A 17,437-nucleotide genomic window follows, 5' to 3' on the forward strand; every position below is an offset into this window, starting at 1 on the left:
CCAAGGCCAAGGGTAATGCATTATGTTCCAGGACAGTGACATCAGAAGGTGAGTAGAGAGGGCAGCCCAATTTTGGTGGGGTTCTCACTCTTCCTCAACTGGCTGTTACATCTAGGTAACAAGAGAAAGATGGAAAAATTACTCAGCAATACCTAAAGCCCTGATTGATCCATCCACTGTAGGGACTCTGTAAATGTCAGCTCTAAATCCTACTTCTTCTGGAGTATGACTTTCATTGTCTTTCAGGACATTCATGTCAATGTCTATAAGGAAACAGACAAACATAGTCATTGGCAAATATGTAGACTAAATACATTGGGTGGATGGAGGGGTAAAGTGGTCTTAGAGGAGTATACAATAAGGGTGTATTGAAGTTGTAATGACAACTCTTTGAAGGATTCACTGATTCTTCCTGGGAGAGGTAAGACTTCTATGCACTCCCTCCTGAGTTCAGCAGACCAGATGTTCAGGCCACACTGTTAAGTCAAAGGAAAAAAAATATAGCCTCACTAAGGCACTAGAAATGGGATCATTGATATTTTGTCAAGCTCAGCCTCTTACCCACAATACAAACAAAACTTTGGTAGTTGTTCAGTGTGAAGAAAACAGTTGCGGTGTGTTATCAAATCCTGTGAGAGACTAAAGCTTCAGATTAATCAATAACACAATCTGACTTCTGTCTTAGTGAATTAGGCCCAAGGGCTAGAAATCTTTCTGAAAATCAAGAGTATTCCACTGTATCAGGGCTGATCGTGTTTCCATTGAATCTAGCCCTGTTAAGAGAAAGCCTTGGTGATAAAATAGGTGTTCTCAGATCCTATATCACGGTTTTCCTCCTGATTCAACTCTTGGGGCAGGGATTGTGATGGGGAACAAGTTTGTTAAGCTTTGCACATAAAAGGTATACCTTCAGAAACATAAAACATCATTTTCAATTCAGTACTTTATAAACTAAATAGCCCCCCGACCCCAAATTTTAACAAGCAGTCTGCCTTTAATACTTGAAAACCAAAATTGCTTTCTGTTTTAATCGATGAAAACCAAGCTTTAGCTTATAAATGTATTTTTCCCAGAATTCTTTATAAACCACCGAAAGTGGATATTTATAATGGAAGTCCACTTGGTTCTTCATAAAGCTAATTTAGGCTGGGTAATTCCCTTCAGGCAGCAGTAGGCATTTTTCTCTTCAGCTCTTGTATAATTAATACCAAGATACAAATATATTCCTATCTGTTTCAGGGGGTGCAGAAGTGGTGAGAAAAAAAAGAAGGGGAGATGATACTAGTGTCAAATGAATTCTCTAATACATTTCCCCACTATAGGGAAAGATAAATTAAATGTGCAATAAAAATTTAATAGCGAACAGTGATTGCACTATAGGAACCCTGATAGAAATAAGCATAATGGCATAATAAATTTTCTTGTGCGAGAAATGATTATTTGGAGCTTTAAGCTTTGACAATTCTTGTAAATCTTATCTGTTTGTTAGCAATTAATAATATTAAATTGCTTCACATCTCCCTAGATAAACATCAGCAAGCTTTCAAATCATTGTTGAAGAAATGCATAATCTACTGCACATCATCAGAGTTTTCTAAAATTTCCGAGATATTAAATAGCACTGTTCCAAGGAGAAATAAAAGCAATTTGATCTTTAATACTGATATAAATAGATCAACAAATATTTGTTAAACCCGACTTTGTGCTTAGTAGAGATAGCTAGCTGTCCATCAAAATCCATTTTTATATTTTAGGGTATAAATCTGTGCCTGGGAAGTGGTTGCCCAGGATAGGAGTATATCACATCCCCAGTCTCCTATGCCTCCACTGTGACCATATGACTCATCTCTCCGATAACACTGACTGGAAATGATGTTTGCATTTGTAAGCTAAGTTTTAAGAATAGGACCATGGGTTGGGCGCAGTGGCTCATGCTTGTAATCCCAGCACTTTGGGAGGCTGAGATGGGTGGATCACGAGGTCAGGAGTTCGAGACCAGTCTGGCCAACATGGTGAAACCCTGTCTCTACTAAAAATACAAAAATTAGCTGGGGGTGGTGGTGGGCACCTGTAATCCAAGCTACTCAGGAGGCTGAGGCAGGAGAATCATTTGAACCCGGGAGGCAGAGTTTGCAGTGAGCTGAGATTGCGAGACTGAATCTCAAAAACAAACAAAAAAAAGGGACCGCTTGGCTCTTCGGCTCTTTCAACTTCTCTAAGCTCCTGGTAGAAAACAACAAAATCCTAAAATAGGAAGAACCACACATTGAGAGGAGCTGGCTCTGAGTCTACATGTGGCAAAAAGCTGTTCATGAACAGGAACAAGAATGCCAGCCTTGCTTACGTGAGTAAGATCTAGACTTCTGTTACATTTCAGCCATTACACATCGGTGAGTCTATTTGTCACAGCATGTTTGCCCTGTCTGACTACTAGAATAGCATTCTTACAGACTTCATGAGATAGATAAAGAAGTGAAAGACATTGCTCTTCTTACACAAAATTACTTTACTCTAGTTAGGGAAACAAAGAATATGTGCAAGAAAAGTAAAACATCATAAAAATAGGAAATGATAGTTTAAGAGATGTCAGAGGATAGTACAAGAGTAAATTTACAACTAATTGGCATTGGCACAAAGTACTAGGAGTTCAAAGGTAAAAACCTAAATATGTGTTTGGAAAATATCCATAGGAAAATGGTGGGTTCTACTGGTGAGAGCTTCAAGCTATGCTGCTGATAATAATCAAATCACCTTCTGGGAAATTCTTCATTTGAATAAAAAAACCTAAAGCTCCTGGTATCCTGAATTCTTTTAGATATTGATATAGTTTGTGTATTTGTTCCCACCCAAATCTCATGTTGAATTGTATTCCCCAGTATTGGAGGTAGGGCCTGGTGGCAGGTGATTGGATCATGGGAGTGAATTTCTCATGCATGGTTGAGCACCATCCCCTTGGTGCTGTACTCACAATATTGAGTTCTCATGAGACCTGGTCGTGTAAAAGTGTGTGGCACACCCCCACTTCTCTGTCTTGCTCCTGCTTTCACCATACGACGTGCCTGCTCCCCCTTCACCTTTTGCCATGATTGTAAGCTTCCTGAAGCCACCCTAGAAGCTGAGCAGATGCCAGCACCATGCTTCTTGTAAAGCCTGCAAAACTGTGAGCTAATTAAACCTCTTTTCTTGTAAATTACCCAGTCTCGGGTATTTCTTTATAGCAATGCAAAATCAGCCTAATACCTATGTGTTCCAGAATCTCTGATTTGCCTGCAGTTGTAAGCTTATTTATTCTTGTAATGCCTACTTTTGACCTGATTAGACCATTTATGTTCTAATTTTGTTGTTGTTTCCTTAAAACATCATGTTATGATCAATCTCTTCCCTTTCAGTGTAAAATGATTTCTATTTCACTGATTCCATTTCATTCAGGAAGTAAGTTTGTAAATTCTAGCTAAAAGAGACTCAGTTCAAATTTCAGCTCAGATTAGAAGAGTTCCAGAAATAAACATGATGTATTCATATTATTTTTAAAGCTTCTTATTAAGTGTTACAATTTGCTAACCACAGTGGATGTAATGATGAACACCATGTAGACCATAGTCTTTTGGTATTTATATTCTAATAAACTTCCTCCAAAAGAGGAGGTCATATCATAGACAGAAAGAACTAGATACATGAAGCCTGTAGGCCTGAAGATGACTCAGTGGTCAAAAGATAACTGTCTTCTTTAAATCTTTAACGGTTTTTTCCCAGGGAATAGAGATCAGACTTATTTCTCATGGCTTTTGCCCACTGATATGGACAGTGGGCACTGTCAGTCACTCAAAAAATGTATTTTGAATGAATGAATGTCATCTTGAGCCTACAAACTTGAATCAATTCCAGATATTTTTCATTTGCTGTAAGAAATGGCACATAACTTGGTCATCTAATTGCTGTGATCTTTCAGGGAAAAAAAAAAAAAAAGTCAATCTAAGGACCAGGACCACTGGTAATAGCCATAGGAAGAAGGATTTGGGTTTGATATAAAGATGCAATTTCTAAAGGTCAGAGTGTTCAAACATGCATGGCCTTACTTTCTGAAAGGAATTAAGAAGTTTTCAGGCATCATGGACTAAATGACAGAGATATGAGGCGGAAGACATTCAGACATTGGAGGTTCTCAGGCAAGGGCTCAAGATACTCCAAGCTGAATCTTCAGTAAAAATGTGGGGTTGGCTGGGAATTAGCTAAGCGAAGGCCCTAGGGTCCCTGGGGGATGAGGTAGGGGAAAGAGCTAGACAGGAACCAGGACCCCATAAATAGTCCACAGGGTAGAGCTTGAACACCAGAAAAAACTAAGGAACTTAATTAAGGGAGGCTCTGTCAGGTTGAGTGGGCCACCCAGAAAATGGTATGCTTGGGACCACACAGATACTGAGAACTCATCCCTTCGCCCTGAATACAAGGTCTGCTTGGCCGTGAAAAGCAGTGTGTGTGTTTTAGAGGAAACCAAGGCTTTCGGCAGTCCTGGTGGAAACACTTGACTCTGCCCTGGGAGTTTCTCTTAATTCTGTGCCCTATCAGACAGAGGTAGTAAAAAACGAAGGGTCTTCTGGAATGTTTAATAGCTCTGCGACTTTGGGAAGTCCACTCTGACCTTCAGTTTCATCGGCCAAAGGAGGACAACAACATGAAGCTGGGAGGGTGGTGTGAGAATTAAACAAGAATTGGCTCTGATCTGTGCTAGGTGCCTAATCAATGTATTGCTTCTTTTTTCCCTTCTAGCCTTGAAATTTTATAATTCTTTCTCCATGAGAAGCTTCAAAATCTTTTTATTTTCAAGCCAAGCATGGTGGCTCACACCTGCAATCCCAGCACTCTAGGAGGCCAAGGCTGGTGGATCACCTGAGGTCAGGAGTTCGAGGCCAGCCTGGCCAACATGGAGAAACCCCATCTCTACTAAAAATACAAAATTAGCCAGGTGTGGTGGCATATGTCTGTAATCCCAGCTACTCAGGAGGCTGAGACAAAAGAATCACTTGATTTTTTTTATTTTCATTTCCTCTTAGGAGCCGCTAATGTATCATTTGAGAAAGTCAGGTGGTATTTATAGATCCATGAAACTGGAATGTGCTGTGTAAACTAAGATGAAGGCAAAGCCAGGGCTTTTGGTTGTCACCGGGATCCCAGTAGCCCAGTTTGGCTATTTTGTAGACCCAACTAATTTTTCTCCATGTCTGCTAGTGTTACTCTAAATTAAGATGTAATGCATTCTGGAAGTTCATTGGCATTTGAAGAGTCTTCTCTAAACTGTATCTAAATCACCTAGAGTTGATGCGGCATTCTAGGAAGGACAAACATGTATTTTTACATTTACTTCAGAACGTGGCAGAAAAGCTGAGGTTGTCATGTGTTCTTTTCTTCATCCAGAAAATCTCATTCCACAAGCATAATTCTCTTCTCGCCAGGAGTCACCAGGCTTGCATCAAACAAAAGTGTGTTGGCATTACAATAATCAAAGCAGGAGCAAAATGTCCTTCAATCTTCACGTTCCTTTCAAACCAAACAAAATATGGCCCGATGCACATCTATTCCAGACAAGGCATTCCCATGGGAGTGGGGGTAAAATGTCCTAATGCATTTTCAATTTACAAAGTAACTTTCCCTATATTTAGATCAGTCAGTTTATATCTGAGTTCAAAAATTCAAGATAATCTGGCATCTTTTCTCCCTAGCACGATTATGTTTTTCAAAGAATTCTGTTCTCAAAAATTCTTACCCTTCTCTCAGAAATAGGCTCTTTAGTTGGGGTATTTTAAGCTATGTAAATGTTTCTTTATTTTCATACTTACAAACTGTCTAACTCACTTTGTTAGTGCATGGTTTTGCTTTTCAAAGGATCTGTTTACGATGCATACAACAAAACCAAGTAATCATGTTGCCACCCACACCCAATATTAGAAAAATGATCATTAGTGCTCACAATAATCATTTCAGGCCACATAAAATCAAAATAATGCCTTATGATCCATCCAAGACTATCAGATCTGAGTTGTTTATGTTTATATATTTTCTTCTATAATAAATCCTTGATATGTGGGTAAGTCATTTGTCTGCAATACATTTTAATATGAATTAGGTGGGCTTTTTTGTTTTGTTTTGTTTTGTTTTAGATAGTCACATAAGGAGGGCAGGGGCAGGATTAGAAAACATTAAAAGACTTGGAAAATGCTCTAAAATAAACATAGGGCATCAAAGAGAAATACAGTATTTAAGAGCAAGGATGAGGAAAAGAAGACAATCACATAAAAATGTTTTATTTCTCCATGTTGGTGGTCAGAAGTGACCCAAGGGCTAAGTACCACACCACAGAAAGATTTTTACAAAGTAGGTAACATAATATTTCTGAATTAGAGTTTTGGGATGTAATTCATGTTAAGTGGTTAGTTCAGGCTTTCAGGCAGTTTACACTTTGAAATCAGAGTCATTTCTGAAATCCTATGAGAATTTAGTTTTTAATTTCCTAAGAAATAACTGATTTGCCTGAAAATCAAATGTTGGAATTGAAAGGGGCAGATTTTTAGTTAAATCATGTTATAGTTGATTCTGTGAGCACCCATATTAGTTATTTCCAGTTGTCAATATACCTCAAAACACCTCGTGCTGGCCGGGCGCGGTGGCTCACACCTGCAATCCCAGCACTTTGGGAGGCCGAAGAGGGTGGATCCACCTGAGACCAAGAACTCGAGACCAGCCTGGCCAACATGGTGAAATCCCGTTTCTACTAAAAATACAAAAAATTAGCTGGACATGGTGGCAGACACCTGTAATCCCAGCTACTCAGGAGGCTGAGTCAGGAGAATCACTTGAACCCAGGAGGCAGAGGTTGCAATAAGCTGAGATTGTGCCATTGCACTCCAGCCTAGGCATCAAGAGCGAAACTCTATCTCAAAAACAAACAAAAAAATCAAAACACTCCTTGTGCTGTGCTGAAGTCTTGGTTGAGAGAGAATTGCGGACATCGGGGCATGCTGGAGCCCTACCTCAAAGGGCACTGAGCACAATTAACCAACAAGCAGGGAAGGGAGGCAGCAGGTAAGAGCAGGGATGTGCCTGCTGAGCCGCCCCTCACCCTTGACCATGGGCAGTAGACAGGGATCATCCAGGTCTTCACAAAAGTATAGACAGCTTTCCAGATGGAATGGAGGCTTAGATGCCTAAAGAATAGATGTCTGTTAAATAGACTAACAACATCAAGAGGGCAGAGGATGATGAAACAAAGACTAAAAAGATATGGAGACTAAAGAACTGGGTTCAGAAGAGAATTCTATGGAGCACCAGCAGGCACCTTAGAACCTTGCCTTGGATTTATGGAGGCTTGCAGAAATAGAAGTGGCATGTCCAAACCACCATCTTCATTACTATTCACTGTATGTGCTTACATGAACTGAGGACTGTGGGTGCATTGTTATCACAACAGGGCCATGGGACATGATTAATGGAAAGACACCAACAGCCACAGATAAAGGATGCAAAAGTTATATCTGAACCGAAATTTTAAAATTTATAGAGATAGTTATTGACAGAGGCAACATAGCATGCTCCCAGATGGAAGTAAAGGCTCCCCATGTCTACAGTCTTGCATGGAGGTGCAGGTACTGTATCACACACCAAGTGACCATTTCCCTAAATGCAAGGAGCTCACAGCTGCCATCCACATGGTACTAGTGTGTATTGGGAAGGAATTTATTATACTCTTCTGACCCCACCCCATATTTCTGATCTGGAGATTCTTGTTCAGTCTGCCTTTTCACCACATACAAGGAACTGCTCTAAAACCACTCAAGTAAGCATTTGATTGGATAAATCCACGACCTTGTCCAAACACATGGCATCCCTTAGGAGGTCCAAAGATCAGGCTTGTTTTAGGTCCATTTCTACAGAGGACATGGTTTACATGTTTACTCTAAAAACCTGAAGCTGGTATTTCCAACCCAGACTAGTCTGGAAATGGTGACTTTTGGGGAAGGTTCTGTTTGAAGATTTCATTATAAGTTTCATCTAGTCTTCAGTTTGATTACTTTTAGGCCTGAACTGACTTCTGGTGCCCCCAGCTGAGCTAGGCTAGCTGGCAAGTGGAGGCCTAATAACAGATCCACTTTCAATCAAAAGGTCATTGCTGTGCTTGTTGATAAATACTGCATGTGTGACTCCTGTTATTTATTTAACCTTTAATAATGCTCACTACACCTGCATTTCTGGGGCCTGTGGTTAAAGTTTAGGAATCAGTCCACTTGATTATGGGTTTAGAGACCCAAATTTAGTCCTAGTACCAATGGTACCAACAGAGCAGTAAATTAAGTAGCTTCACATATCAAGTGACTTTCTTCATCTATAAAATAAGGCAATCTATCCTTTTGTAGTTTATGAGCGTAGATGAGTGGGTGTTCACGCACGTGTGTGAGATGTGCCACCCTCAAACTGGCACATTACCCATCTGACCTGAAGAAAAAAATTTTAAATGAAAAACATTTTTTAAAAATAAATAAAATAAGGCAATTGGACTAGGTTAACATTTATCCAAGATTTTCCTGAAGTTTCTCACTGGGCTCACCTGACGTGGTTATAGAAAAGTAAATCTTTGTGGACTCATCCCCGACTTAGATTCAGAATCTTCGGAGAAGGGGTCTGGAATATTTCACTTGCAGCAAATTCCCCTAGGGACACTGAACCATCAGGTCATTTCTGAGGTTTCATCGATCTTTGACATTACATGAGGACAAGGACAAAGTAATATTTCTATTGATCTGACATGACTATATGAATAGGGTTAATTCTAGCAATTTGGTCACCTTCACGTGCTTTATATCAGGTGATTGAGTCATCAAGCATAGAGATACTATGGCAACTGTTGAAGAAGCTCAGAATTTTAAGCCAAGATGACCTGGGTTCAAATCCTGCTTAATTTCTGCTCTAATTCTCTTCCTTCCTGATTCCCTAAGCCTCCATTTCCCAATCTGTTAAGCGTGTGTGATAACAATGCCTGTGTCTCAGGCAGTACCATCACAAACGTTTCCATAAAAGAGAGCTTCGGAGAGGCAATTGTAAGAGAGGGATAGTGTAGGAAGTGAAGGGCAGGGAATGGGATGGAGGACTGATCTTGAAACTTCATTTGCCTAAGAAGGTCCATGTGAGGTGACTTTGGCAAAGGTAGGAGGATGGGAACTGATGGAGATTTACTATCACTACTTGTGATGATTATGAAGATTAATAAGGAAATAAGGATATTTTTCATAGATTTTTCTGACACAAACAATGATCAATGAGTAACAGCTCTTATTAAGTTGAACCATATGAAATTGCTAATTTTCAACTCTTTTTGACTGTCTAAATGGCAGTTTCATATGGTTTCAAAATAATATAATTTAATATTGAAATCCCAGTATGACATAATGAGTTTATTTTTCCCAAATTATTCATGTCATTTTCAAGTAAGAAAAAGTGAGAGAGGTATCACTGAATATATAACATGTTTTTTATAATGATTTTTTTTTCTTTTAATGAAAATTCAAAAGGCTTCACCTCAAGTCACACTACCATCATTTTTCTAAGTAATGATACAATAAGAAGTGAGGTAGCAGGTGGGAGTTGTGATAGAAAACACCCAGGAGGATGTCAGATGAGAGATTCTTACGCCTTGTTCTAACGATTATAACAACAGCTATCTTTCTTGTAGAGCGCACCCTGTCTCTGCGACTTTAATGATGACATGGATGCCTAATCGGGTGTTAATGTGACCCATTGACACCACTGGGTGCTTAAAAAGTCACACACTTTCTGCCTGCTGGTAATGGATGGCTCTGCATTTCCTTTCCTTAGAGGCCATCTTATAAACAAGAACTAGTCATATGGGGTATAAAAATTATTAACAGTCTTAACTGAACTATTATTATTATGTTACTAACCAGACGAGATATCAATCTAATTTAATTTGCTAATTTCATATTCACATTTTATCTAATAGCTAAAATGAAGAATAAATCATGTTGACTCTCATATGTTTATGCTCCATGTTTTTAAACCTTGTGGGTGTGGATGTCTCTATTGAAATTTATTTTCTGTAAGTTCTCATAGAATATCTGGAAAGCTTGCTAAAAGGAAAAATGGAACCGTAAGGTTTTCCAGGCCATGATGACTCACATTGAACATCTCACCCAGCAGATATAACATTTGTTACTACCTGAGTCCAAATACTCAAGATGTCACATAAAAATATGAGAACTCAGACTGGGAAAATAAGCCTGAATATTTTATTAGAAACCCAGAATTGCAAAGAACCCAGGGCTGACTAAACACATCCATGATTACTATTGATCTATACTGATTCATTAATTCAATCATTTTATCTCTCAGGTGGCAGGAGAAAGCATAGAAGAAAAGCATTCTTTCAAAAATAGATTAGCGAGGATTTTCTTGTGTACTTCATATTTGTTTTGTTGTTGGTGGTGTTTCATTGAAAGAAGATGAAAGGAAGAGAGAGATCTTTACCTAAATTTTTCCACACCTCCATCTCTGACTTGATCTCTGCACCAATCCTTGGCAACCCCGAGGAGATTATATTTGTGTGTCTTTCTGGGTCTGATGTAAGTGAGGAAAGAAAGCTGAACTGAGAACTAATAATAATGGACTTGGGACAGTAGTGACCTGAGCTCTTAAACTGCCTTTAATTTGATCTAGTGTGATATATTTAAGCATCATGAGAGGGTAAAGAAAATACTATAGGAAAGACAAGAGAGAAACAAAAAAAGGAACCCTCAGTTCCAGTCCTGGTTCAGCTTCTGACATAAGACCAAGGAACAGAGAAAAAGAAAACCCTTAAAAAAAAAAAAAAAGCCAGGGAAGCACACTAGCCAGGCTGAGACTGGGCAGCAACTCTGAAGGCAATGATGTGGAAGTCTTGGCACATTCAGGGACGTGACGAGATGATGTGTTAGGATAGTCTCAAGGAGTTCATGGAGTTTGGGATTTTCAAGAACAGCAGGATTCAGGAGGCTAAAGCAGAGATCAGTAAACTATAACAACCAAAAATCGAATCCAGCCCCACCCCGTTGTTTGCATGGTATCTATGCTGCTTTCATGCAACAATAGCAAATGGAATCAAGTAGTTGCAACAGAGACCATGTGGCCCACAGAGCTGAAAATGCTTAGTAGCTGACCCTTTACAGAAGTTTGTTGATGCCTGGGGTAGAATAATTCAGAAGGGAGGTCAGAATGTTACAACAAAAGTAGGAAATTGGGAATGAACATACTACATTAAAAGACAAAAAGGGCAGCAATCTGCCCTAAACAGAAAACCCTAGAAGTAAGGAGTGGGGAGTCGGGGGTGTCGCCTTGCAAAATTCACACTATGGAGTCTTGAGGATTAGATCAAAGAATTTTGACTTCATTCTCTAGGTAGTTAAAAAAAGAAAAAAAAGGGGGGCGGAGCAAGATGACCGAATAGGAAGAGCTCCAGTCTCCAACTCCCAGCACGAGCGACACAGAAGACCGGTGATTTCTACATGTTCAACTGAGGTACTGGGTTCATCTCACTGGGGAGTGCCGGACGATCGGTGCTGGTCAGCTGCTGCAGCCCGACCAGCGAGAGCTGAAGCAGGGCGAGGCATTGCCTCACCTGGGAAACGCAAGGGGGAAGGGAATCCCTTTTCCTAGCCAGGGGAACTGAGACGCACAACACCTGGAAAATCGGGTAACTCCCACCCCAATACTGCGCTTTAAGCAAACAGGCACACCAGGAGATCATATCCCACACCTGGCCGAGAGGGTCCCACACCCACGGAGACTCCCTCATTGCTAGCACAGCAGTCTGTGATCTACCGGCAAGGCAGCAGCGAGGCTGGGGGAGGGGCGCCCGCCATTGCTGAGGCTTAAGTAGGTAAACAAAGCTGCTGGGAAGCTCGAACTGGGTGGAGCTCACAGCAGCTCAAGGAAACCTGCCTGTCTCTGTAGACTCCACCTCTGGGGACAGGGCAATGACAAACGCAGTCGAAACCTCTGCAGACGCAAACGACTCTGTCTGACAGCTTTGAAGAGAGCAGTGGATCTCCCAACACGGAGGTTGAGATCTGAGAAGGGACAGACTCCCTGCTCAAGTGGGTCCCTGACCCCTGAGTAGCCTAACTGGGAGACATCCCCCACTAGGGGCAGTCTGACACCCCACACCTCACAGGGTGGAGTACACCCCTGAGAGGAAGCTTCCAAAGCAAGAATCAGACAGGTACACTTGCTGTTCAGAAATATTCTATCTTCTGCAGCCTCTGCTGCTGATACCCAGGCAAACAGGGTCTGGAGTGGACCTCAAGCAATCTCCAACAGACCTACAGCTGAGGGTCCTGACTGTTAGGAGGAAAACTATCAAACAGGAAGGACACCTACACCAAAACCCCATCAGTACATCACCATCATCAAGACCAGAGGCAGATAAAACCACAAAGATGGGGAAAAAGCAGGGCAGAAAAGCTGGAAATTCAAAAAATAAGAGCGCATCTCCCCCGGCAAAGGAGCGCAGCTCATCGCCAGCAACGGATCAAAGCTGGACGGAGAATGACTTTGACGAGATGAGAGAAGAAGGCTTCAGTCCATCAAATTTCTCAGAGCTAAAGGAGGAATTACGTACCCAGCGCAAAGAAACTAAAAATCTTGAAAAAAAAGTGGAAGAATTGATGGTTAGAGTAATTAATGCAGAGAAGGTCATAAACGAAATGAAAGAGATGAAAACCATGACACGAGAAATACGTGACAAATGCACAAGCTTCAGTAACCGACTCGATCAACTGGAAGAAAGAGTATCAGCGATTGAGGATCAAATGAATGAAATGAAGCGAGAAGAGAAACCAAAAGAAAAAAGAAGAAAAAGAAATGAACAAAGCCTGCAAGAAGTATGGGATTATGTAAAAAGACCAAATCTACGTCTGATTGGGGTGCCTGAAAGTGAGGGGGAAAATGGAACCAAGTTGGAAAACACTCTTCAGGATATCATCCAGGAGAACTTCCCCAACCTAGTAGGGCAGGCCAACATTCAAATCCAGGAAATACAGAGAACGCCACAAAGATACTCCTCGAGAAGAGCAACTCCAAGACACATAATTGCCAGATTCACCAAAGTTGAAATGAAGGAAAAAATCTTAAGGGCAGCCAGAGAGAAAGGTCGGGTTACCCACAAAGGGAAGCCCATCAGACTAACAGCAGATCTCTCGGCAGAAACTCTCCAAGCCAGAAGAGAGTGGGGGCCAATATTCAACATTCTTAAAGAAAAGAATTTTCAACCCAGAATTTCATATCCAGCCAAACTAAGTTTCATAAGTGAAGGAGAAATAAAATCCTTTACAGATAAGCAAATGCTTAGAGATTTTGTCACCACTAGGCCTGCCTTACAAGAGACCCTGAAGGAAGCACTAAACATGGAAAGGAACAACCGGTACCAGCCATTGCAAAAACATGCCAAAATGTAAAGACCATCGAGGCTAGGAAGAAACTGCATCAACTAACAAGCAAAATAACCAGTTAATATCATAATGGCAGGATCAAGTTCACACATAACAATCTTAACCTTAAATGTAAATGGACTAAATGCTCCAATTAAAAGACACAGACTGGCAAACTGGATAAAGAGTCAAGACCCATCAGTCTGCTGTATTCAGGAGACCCATCTCACACGCAGAGACATACATAGGCTCAAAATAAAGGGATGGAGGAAGATTTACCAAGCAAATGGAGAACAAAAAAAAGGGGGGGTTGCAATCCTAGTCTCTGATAAAACAGACTTTAAACCATCAAAAATCAAAAGAGACAAAGAAGGCCATTACATAATGGTCAAGGGATCAATTCAACAGGAAGAGCTAACTATCCTAAATATATATGCACCCAATACAGGAGCACCCAGATTCATAAAGCAAGTCCTTAGAGACTTACAAAGAGACTTAGACTCCCATACAATAATAATGGGAGACTTCAACACTCCACTGTCAACATTAGACAGATCAACGAGACAGAAAGTTAACAAGGATATCCAGGAATTGAACTCATCTCTGCAGCAAGCAGACCTAATAGACATCTATAGAACTCTCCACCCCAAATCAACAGAATATACATTCTTCTCAGCACCACATCATACTTACTCCAAAATCGACCACGTAATTGGAAGTAAAGCACTCCTCAGCAAATGTACAAGAACAGAAATTATAACAAACTGTCTCTCAGACCACAGTGCAATCAAACTAGAACTCAGGACTAAGAAACTCAATCAAAACCGCTCAACTACATGGAAACTGAACAACCTGCTCCTGAATGACTACTGGGTACAGAACGAAATGAAGGCAGAAATAAAGATGTTCTTTGAAACCAATGAGAACAAAGATACAACATACCAGAATCTCTGGGACACATTTAAAGCAGTGTGTAGAGGGAAATTTATAGCACTAAATGCCCACAAGAGAAAGCAGGAAAGATCTAAATTTGACACTCTAACATCACAATTAAAAGAACTAGAGAAGCAAGAGCAGACACATTCGAAACCTAGCAGAAGGCTAGAAATAACTAAGATCAGAGCAGAACTGAAGGAGATAGAGACACAAAAAACTCTCCAAAAAATCAATGAATCCAGGAGTTGGTTTTTTGAAAAGATCAACAAAATTGACAGACCACTAGCAAGACTAATAAAGAAGAAAAGAGAGAAGAATCAAATCGACGCAATTAAAAATGATAAAGGGGATATCACCACCGACCCCACAGAAATACAAACTACCATCAGAGAATACTATAAACACCTCTACGCAAATAAACTGGAAAATCTAGAAGAAATGGATAATTTCCTGGACACTTACACTCTTCCAAGACTAAACCAGGAAGAAGTTGAATCCCTGAATAGACCAATAGCAGGCTCTGAAATTGAGGCAATAATTAATAGCCTACCATCCAAAAAAAGTCCAGGACCAGATGGATTCACAGCTGAATTCTACCAGAGGTACAAGGAGGAGTTGGTACCATTCCTTCTGAAACTATTCCAATCAATAGAAAAAGAGGGAATCCTCCCTAACTCATTTTATGAGGCCAACATCATCCTGATACCAAAGCCTGGCAGAGACACAACAAAAAAAGAGAATTTTAGACCAATATCCCTGATGAACATCGATGCAAAAATCCTCAATAAAATACTGGCAAACCGGATTCAGCAACACATCAAAAAGCTTATCCACCATGATCAAGTGGGCTTCATCTCTGGGATGCAAGGCTGGTTCAACATTCGCAAATCAATAAACATAATCCAGCATATAAACAGAACCAAAGACAAGAACCACATGATTATCTCAATAGATGCAGAAAAGGCTTTTGACAAAATTCAACAGCCCTTCATGCTAAAAACGCTCAATAAATTCGGTATTGACGGAATGTACCTCAAAATAATAAGAGCTATTTATGAAAAACCCACAGCCAATATCATACTGAATGGGCAAAAACTGGAAAAATTCCCTTTGAAAACTGGCACAAGACAGGGATGCCCTCTCTCACCACTCCTATTCAACATAGTGTTGGAAGTTCTGGCTAGGGCAATCAGGCAAGAGAAAGAAATCAAGGGTATTCAGTTAGGAAAAGAACAAGTCAAATTGTCCCTGTTTGCAGATGACATGATTGTATATTTAGAAAACCCCATTGTCTCAGCCCAAAATCTCCTTAAGCTGATAAGCAACTTCAGCAAAGTCTCAGGATACAAAATTAATGTGCAAAAATCACAAGCATTCTTATACACTAGTAACAGACAAACAGAGAGCCAAATCAGGAATGAACTTCCATTCACAATTGCTTCAAAGAGAATAAAATACCTAGGAATCCAACTTACAAGGGATGTAAAGGACCTCTTCAAGGAGAACTACAAACCACTGCTCAGTGAAATAAAAGAGGACACAGACAAATGGAAGAACACACCATGCTCATGGATAGGAAGAATCAATATCGTGAAAATGGCCATACTGCCCAAGGTAATTTATAGATTCAATGCCATCCCCATCAAGCTACCAATGAGTTTCTTCACAGAATTGGAAAAAACTGCTTTAAAGTTCATATGGAACCAAAAAAGAGCCCGCATCTCCAAGACAATCCTAAGTCAAAAGAACAAAGCTGGAGGCATCACGCTACCTGACTTCAAACTATACTACAAGGCTACAGTAACCAAAACAGCATGGTACTGGTACCAAAACAGAGATAGAGACCAATGGAACAGAACAGAGTCCTCAGAAATAATACCACACATCTACAGCCATCTGATCTTTGACAAACCTGAGAGAAACAAGAAATGGGGAAAGGATTCCCTATTTAATAAATGGTGCTGGGAAAATTGGCTAGCCATAAGTAGAAAGCTGAAACTGGATCCTTTCCTTACTCCTTATATGAAAATTAATTCAAGATGGATTAGAGACTTAAATGTTAGACCTAATACCATAAAAATCCTAGAGGAAAACCTAGGTAGTACCATTCAGGACATAGGCATGGGCAAAGACTTCATGTCTAAAACACCAAAAGCAACGGCAGCAAAAGCCAAAATTGACAAATGGGATCTCATTAAATTAAAGAGCTTCTGCACAGCAAAAGAAACTACCATCAGAGTGAACAGGCAACCTACAGAATGGGAGAAAATTTTTGCAATCTACTCATCTGACAAAGGGCTAATATCCAGAACCTACAAAGAACTCAAACAAATTTACAAGAAAAAAACAAACAACCCCATCAAAAAGTGGGCAAAGGATATGAACAGACAGTTCTCAAAAGAAGACATTCGTACAGCCAACAGACACATGAAAAAATGCTCATCATCACTGGCCATCAGAGAAATGCAAATCAAAACCACAATGAGATACCATCTCACACCAGTTAGAATGGCGATCATTAAAAAGTCAGGAAACAACAAGTGCTGGAGAGGATGTGGAGAAATAGGAACACTTTTACACTGGTGGTGGGATTGTAAACTAGTTCAACCATTATGGAAAACAGTATGGCGATTCCTCAAGGATCTAGAACTAGATGTACCATATGACCCAGCCATCCTATTACTGGGTATATACCCAAAGGATTATAAATTATGCTGCTATAAAGACACATGCACATGTATGTTTATTGCAGCACTATTCACAATAGCAAAGACTTGGAATCAACCCAAATGTCCATCAGTGACAGATTGGATTAAGAAAATGTGGCACATATACACCATGGAATACTATGCAGCCATCAAAAAGGATGAGTTTGCGTCCTTTGTAGGGACATGGATGCAGCTGGAAACCATCATTCTTAGCAAACTATCACAAGAACAGAAAACCAAACATCGCATGTTCTCACTCATAGGTGGGAACTGAACAATAAGATCACTTGGACTCAGGAAGGGGAACATCACACACCGGGGCCTATC

At 40.3% G+C, this 17,437-nt stretch overlaps 1 long non-coding RNA gene and 1 pseudogene across 1 annotated transcript in view; one reads left to right on the forward strand and one right to left on the reverse strand.

Annotated features, from left to right (window-relative positions):
- Positions 1 to 23: 23 nt before the first annotated feature.
- The window catches only part of LOC139356961 (uncharacterized), a 45,417-nt gene continuing 28,003 nt past the window's right edge, over positions 24 to 17,437 (reverse strand). Inside the window, exon 3 of the long non-coding RNA XR_011609519.1 lies at positions 24 to 111. This is a non-coding gene — a long non-coding RNA (uncharacterized lncRNA). The remainder of the gene's footprint in view (positions 112 to 17,437) is intronic.
- Positions 8,394 to 8,485, forward strand: LOC112428618 (small nucleolar RNA U13; annotated as a pseudogene).

Source organism: Macaca nemestrina, chromosome 11, assembly GCF_043159975.1.
Source record: "Macaca nemestrina isolate mMacNem1 chromosome 11, mMacNem.hap1, whole genome shotgun sequence".
In the NCBI taxonomy this organism is placed as follows: Eukaryota; Metazoa; Chordata; class Mammalia; order Primates; family Cercopithecidae; genus Macaca; species Macaca nemestrina.